A 7,161-nucleotide genomic window follows, 5' to 3' on the forward strand; every position below is an offset into this window, starting at 1 on the left:
TAACAGGGTTACTTGGTTTTCTGGGGTCTAAATTCTTGAGTTCTTTGTATATATTGGATATTAGCCCTCTATCTGATGTAGAGTTGGTAAAGATCTTTTCCCAATTTGTTGGTTGAAAATTTGTCCTTTTGATGGTGTCCTTTGCTTTACAGAAACTTTGTAATTTTACAAGGTTCCATTTGTCAATTCTTGATCTTAGAGCATATGCTATTGGTGTTCTGTTCAGGAACGTTCCCCCTGTACCAATGTCCTCAAGGCTCTTCCCCAGTTTCTTTTCTATTAGCTTCAGAGTGTCTGGCTTTATGTGGAGGTCCTTGATCCATTTGAAGTTGAGCTTAGTACAAGGAGACAAGCATGGATCAATTCGCATCCTTCTGCATGCTGACCTCCAGTTGAACCAGCACCATTTGTTGAAAAGGCTATCTTTTTTCCATTGGATGTTTTCAGCCCCTTTGTCAAGGATCAAGTGGCCATAGGTGTGTGGTTTCATTTCTGGATCTTCAATCCCACTAAAATCAGGGACTAGACAGGGCTGCCCCCTTTCTCCTTATCTTTTCAATATTGTACATAAGGTATTACCTTGGGCCATTAGACAACATAAGGAGGTCAAAGGGATACAAAGTGGTATTGTATGAAATCTTGTATTACTTATATCTATACAGTTTAGCCAATAATTTGAACATACTTAGAACATATTAAAAACATCCACAAAATATTAAATCAACTTATCAATATAAGTACAAACATGTATATTGTGAATTATGTAAAATAAAAATTGACTTTCCATGTCAAGAAACTTGATTGATAGTAACAATTCTGTTATGACTGATAACCTCACAGTGAACAAAGGGGCTACAAGTAAAGCTTTTAAAAATTCAGAAAGATTCCATCCACCTAGCATGCCAGGGTGCCAAAGAATATTGTAACATTATTCAGAGAACTCACGTTGATGTGGTTAAAATAATAGAAAGCAACAATGATTCAAGTTTGCTTATGTGACTTGAATATTTAGAATTCTATTCACAAACACTGGTCATGGCAAAGGATCAATAATTTCAACTAAACAAACAGATGAATAAGGGACAGGATGTTTGCCTTCTAAGCTTTTCTCTCTGTTTCTCCTGCTGCTTTTACAACAACAGAATACATTTTCAGACTCACCTTGGGGGGAATGAGATAGGGGGTTTTCAGAGGGAAACAAGGAAAGGGGATAACATTTGAAATGTAAATAAAGAAAGTATCTAATTAAGAAAAATACTATCTTTTTCAGTAAGTTAGCTATAAGACACATACTGACGCATGAAATTGAATCCCGTTTTCCTCAGGGATTTTTCTCCGGTCTTCTAATTATGTTCCTGTCAAGTTTGTTATAACAAAATTGGTTACACTGGAAAAAGGTGAGTCAATTTTTAAATATTGAAGAAACTCATTGTAATTAGACTCTATTATTAAATACTTAGCATGCTCTTATTTATTGGAAATTTATTTTGAATCAATGAGTGTATAGCTATATTATAAACTTTTCATCACCTTAAGAAAGTATTATAATTTAAATAGGGCTGCTATGAACATAGTGGAGCATGTATCCTTATTAAATGCTGGAGAATGCTCTGGGTATATGCCCAAGAGTGGTATAATGGAGTCCTCCTGTAGTATCATTGCCTAGTTTTCTGAGGAACCACCAGACTGATTTCCAGAGTGGTTGTATCAGCTTGCAATTCCACCAGCAGTGGAGGAGTGTTCCTCTTTCTTCACATCCTTGCCAGCACCTGCTGTCTCCTGAGTTTTTGATCTTAGCCATTCTGACAGGTGTAAGGTGAAATCTCAAGGTTTCAAGATTTGCACTAATAACCAGAAGCTGGAAAGACCCCAGATGCCCCTCGATGGAGGTATAGATACAGAAAATGTGTTGTATTTACACTATGGAATAATACTTAGCTATTAAAAACAACGAATTTGGACCCGGCAGCGGCGGCGGCAGCGGCAGCAGTGCAGCAGTGGCTGCTCCAGCTGAAGGGCCATCAGCAGTGGAACCAAGGCGACACAGGGTCCAGTTAGGCCCTGGGCCCACGGCCACTGACCTTCGCTGACCAGCCGGGCGGCAAGCAGCTGCAGTTGTGCGGCTCCTTTCCTGCACGGAAGCCACTTCAGAACTTGGCCTCCCACCAGTCAGGAGAGGTGCATCCATCTTGGTTCCGGACTCCAGGGATCGGACAGACTGAGATCAGCCTGGGCGGCAGCACCACATCTCCAAGTCCTGCAAGAGGCTAGCTGGGCTTCCGGGCGGCCAGCTGGGAGAAGTCAGTGTGCTCCAGTGAATCCAGCGGGCCCCAGCGGGAGCCTTCAGGTGCCTGCTTTGGGATCTGAACAGCCTGGGCAGCAGCACCCTGTCTACAAGCAGTGCAGGAGGTAAGCTGTGCACCAGAGGCCAACTGGGAAGGGGCAGCTTGCACTGGTGAGTCCAGCACTGAAAAGACAAACTAACACCAGTGAGAACTAGATGGCAAAAGGCAAACGAAGGAACGTCACTAACAGAAATCAAGGCAATATGGCAACATCTGAACCCAATTCTCCTCTACCAACATGTCCTGGATACCCCATCACACCAGTAAAACAAGATCTGGATTTAAAATCACTGGTCATGATGCTGGTACAGGAACACATGAAGGACATACTTAAAGAAATTCAGGAGAAAATGGATCAAAAGTTAGAAGCCCTTGCAAGGGAAACACAAAAATCATTGAAAGAAATCCAGGAGAATACAAAAGCCAACAAGGAGGAAATGCAAAAAACACTTAAAGAAATACAGGAGAACTTTGGTCAACAGGCTGAGGTCATGAAAGACGAAACACAAAAATCTCTTAAAGAAATACAGGAGAACTTTGGTCAACAGGCTGAGGTCATGAAAGACGAAACACAAAAATCTCTTAAAGAATTACAGGAAAGCACAAACAAGCAAGTGAAGGAGCTAAGCAAAACCATCCAGGATCTAAAATCAGAAGTAGAAGCAACTAAGAAAACTCAAAGGGAGACAAATTTGGAGATAGAAAGCCTTGGGAAGAAATCAGGGAACAGAGATGCAAATATCAACAACAGAATACAAGAGATAGAAGAAAGAATCTCAGATGCTGAAGATTCCATAGAAACCATGGACTCAACAGTTAAAGAAAATGCAAAATGCAAAATGCTTGTAACCCAAAATATCCAGGAAATCCAGGACAAGACCTGGATGAGAAGACCAAACCTAAGGATTATAGGCATATATGAGAGTGAAGATTTACAACTTAAAGGGCCAGCAAATATCTTCAATAAAATTATGGAAGAAAACTTCCCTAACCTAAAGAGAGAGATGCCCATGAATATACAAGAAGCCTACAGAACTCCAAACAGACTGGACCAGAACAGAAATATTTCCCGTCACATAATAATCAAAACACCAAATGTTCTAAACAAAGAAAGAATACTAAAGGCAGTAAGAGAAAAAGGCCAAGTAACATATAAAGGAAGACCTATCAGAATCACAGCAGACTTTCACCTGAGACTATGAAGGCTAGAAGGTCCTGGGCAGATCTCATGCAGACTCTAAGAGAACACAAATGCCAACCAAAACTACTATATCCAGCAAAACTCTCAATCACCATAGATGGAGAAACTAAGATATTTCATGACAAAACCAAGTTTACCCAATATCTATCCACAAACCCAGCCCTAAAAAGGATAATAGGAGGACAACACCAATACAAGGAGGGAAACTTCACCCTGAAAAAAGCAAGATAGTAACCTTTCATCAAACCCAAAAGAAGTTAAGCATTCAAATTTAAAAAAATAACGTCAAAAATGATAGGAAGTAACAATCACTATTCCTTAATATCTCTTAACATCAATGGACTTAATGCCCCAATAAAAAGACACAGACTAACTGAATGGATACGTAAACAGGACCCTACATTTTGCTGCTTACAGGAAACACACCTCAGGGTCAAAGACAAACACTACCTTAGAGTAAAAGGCTGGAAGACAATTTTACAAGCAAATGGTCTCAGGAAACAAGCTGGAGTAGCCATTTTAATATCAGATAAAATTGACTTTCAACCCAAAGTCATCAAAAGAGACCCTGAGGGACACTTCTTGCTGGTCAAAGGAAAAATACAAAAAGAAGAACTGTCAATCCTGAACATCTATGCCCCAAATGCAAGGGCACCCTCTTTCGTAAAAGAAACTTTATTAAAACTAAAAGTACACATTGCACCTAACACAATAATTGTGGGTGACTTCAACACTGCACTTTCCTCAATGGATGGATCAGGAAAACAAAAACTAAACAGGGACACAATGAAACTAATTGAAGCTTTGGACCAATTAGATTTAACAGACATATATAGAACATTCTATCCTAAAACAAAAGAATATACCTTTTTCTCAGCACATCATGGTACCTTCTCCAAAATCGACCATATAATTGGTCACAAGACAGACCAACAAATATAAGAAGATAGAACTAATCCCATGCCTCCTATCTGATCACTATGGAGTAAAAGTGGTCTTCAATAGCAACAGAAACAACAGAAAACCCACATACACGTGGAAACCGAACAATACTCTACTCAATGATACCTTAGTCAAGGAAGAAATAAAGAAAGAAATTAAAGACTCTTTAGAACACAATGAAAATGAAAACACAACATACCCAAATCTATGGGACACAATGAAAGCAGTGCTAAGAGGAAAACTCATAGCCCTGAGTGCCTCCAAAAAGAAAATGGAGAGAGCATACATTACCAACTTAATGACACACCTGAAAGCCCTAGAACAAAAAGAAGCTATTTCGCCCAGGAGGAGTAGAAGGCAGGAAATCATCAAACTCAGGGCCAAAATCAATCAAGTAGAAACAAAGAGAACCATACAAAAAATCAACAAAACCAGGAGCTGGTTTTTTGAGAAAATCAACAAGATAGATAAACCCTTAGCCAGACTGACCAAAGGGCACAGAGAAAGTATCCAAATTAACAAACTTAGAAATGAAAAGCGAGATATAATAACGGAAACTGAGGAAATCCAAAAAATCATCAGATCCTACTACAAGAGCCTGTACTCAACACAACTGGAGAATCTGGAGGAAATGGATAATTTCCTTGACAGATACCAAATACCAAAATTAAATCAGGACCAACTAGACCATCTAAACAGTCCCATAATGCCTAAAGAAATAGAAGGAGTCATAGAAAGTCTTCCAAGCAAATAAAGCACAGGACCAGATGGCTACAGTGCAGAATTCTACCAGACCTTCAAAGAAGAGTTAACACCAATACTCTTCAAACTATTCCACAAAATAGAAACAGAAGGAACACTACCCAGTTCCTTCTACGAAGCCACAATTACGCTGATACCAAAGCCACAAAAAGATCCAACAAAGAAAGAGAACTTCAGACCAATTTCCCTTATGAACATCGATGCAAAAATACTCAATAAAATTCTTGCCAACCGAATCCAAGAACACATCAAAACGATCATCCAGCATGATCAAGTAGGCTTTATCCCGGGAATGCAGGGTTGGTACAATATACGGAAATCCATCAATACAATCCACTACATAAACAAACTCAAAGAACAAAACCACATGCTCATTTCATTGGATGCTGAAAAAGCATTTGACAAAATTCAGCATCCTTTCATGCTTAAACTCTTGGAGAGAACAGGAATTCAAGGCCCATACCTAAACATAGTAAAAGCAATATACAGCAAACCGGTAGCCAGCATCAAACTAAATGGAGAGAAACTTGAAGCAATCCCACTGAAATCAGGGACCAGACAAGGCTGCCCCCTTTCTCCTTATCTTTTCAATATTGTACTTGAGGTACTAGCTCGGGCAATTCGACCACATAAGGAGGTCAAAGGGATACAAATTGGAAAGGAAGAAGTCAAACTATCATTATTTGCAGACGACATGATCGTCTATCTAAGTGACCCAAAGAACTCCACTAGAGAGCTCCTACAGCTGATAAACAACTTCAGCAAAGTGGCAGGTTATAAAATCAACTCAAGCAAATCAGTGGCCTTCCTATACTCAAAGGATAAGCAGGCTGAGAAAGAAATTAGGGAAATGACCCCCTTCACAATAGCCACAAACAGTATAAAGTATCTTGGGGTGACTCTTACCAAACATGTGAAAGATCTGTATGACAAGAACTTCAAGACTCTGAAGAAGGAAATGGAAGAAGACCTCAAAAAATGGGAAAACCTCCCATGCTCATGGATCGGTAGAATCAATATAGTTAAAATGGCCATTTTGCCTAAAGCACTATACAGATTCAATGCAATACCCATCAAAATCCCAACTCAATTCTTCACAGAGTTAGAAAGAGCAATTATCAAATTCATCTGGAACAACAAAAAACCCAGGATAGCTAAAACTATTCTTAGCAACAAAAGAAAATCTGAGGGAATCAGAATCCCTGACCTCAAGCAATACTACAGAGCAATAGTGTTAAAAACTGCATGGTATTGGTACAGTGACAGGCAGGAGGATCAATGGAACAGGATTGAAGATCCAGAAATGAACCCACACACCTATGGCCACTTGATCCTTGACAAAGAGGCTGAAAACATCCAATGGAAAAAAGATAGCCTTTTCAACAAATGGTGCTGGTTCAACTGGAGGTCAGCATGGAGAAGAATGTGAATTGATCCATCCTTGTCTCCTTGTACTAAGCTCAAATCCAAATGGATCAAGGACCTCCACATAAAGCCAGACACTCTGAAGCTAATAGAAAAGAAACTGGGGAAGACCCTTGAGGACATCGGTACAGGGAGAAAGGTTCTGAACAGAACACCAATAGAGTATGCTCTAAGAGCAAGAATTGACAAATGGGACCTCATAAAATTACAAAGTTTCTGTAAGGCAAAGGACACCATCAAGAGGACAAATCGGCAACCAACAAATTGGGAAAAGATCTTCACCAATCCTACATCTGATAGAGGGCTAATATCCAATATATATAAAGAACTCAAGAGGTTAGACTCCAGAAAACCAAACAACCCTATTAAAAAATGGAGTACAGAGTTAAACAGGGAATTCTCACCTGAAGAACTTCGGATGGCGGAGAAGCATCTTAAAAAAATGCTCAACTTCATTAGTCATTAGAGAAATGCAAATCAAAACAA

Source organism: Apodemus sylvaticus, chromosome 8, assembly GCF_947179515.1.
Source record: "Apodemus sylvaticus chromosome 8, mApoSyl1.1, whole genome shotgun sequence".
Taxonomy (NCBI): Eukaryota; Metazoa; Chordata; class Mammalia; order Rodentia; family Muridae; genus Apodemus; species Apodemus sylvaticus.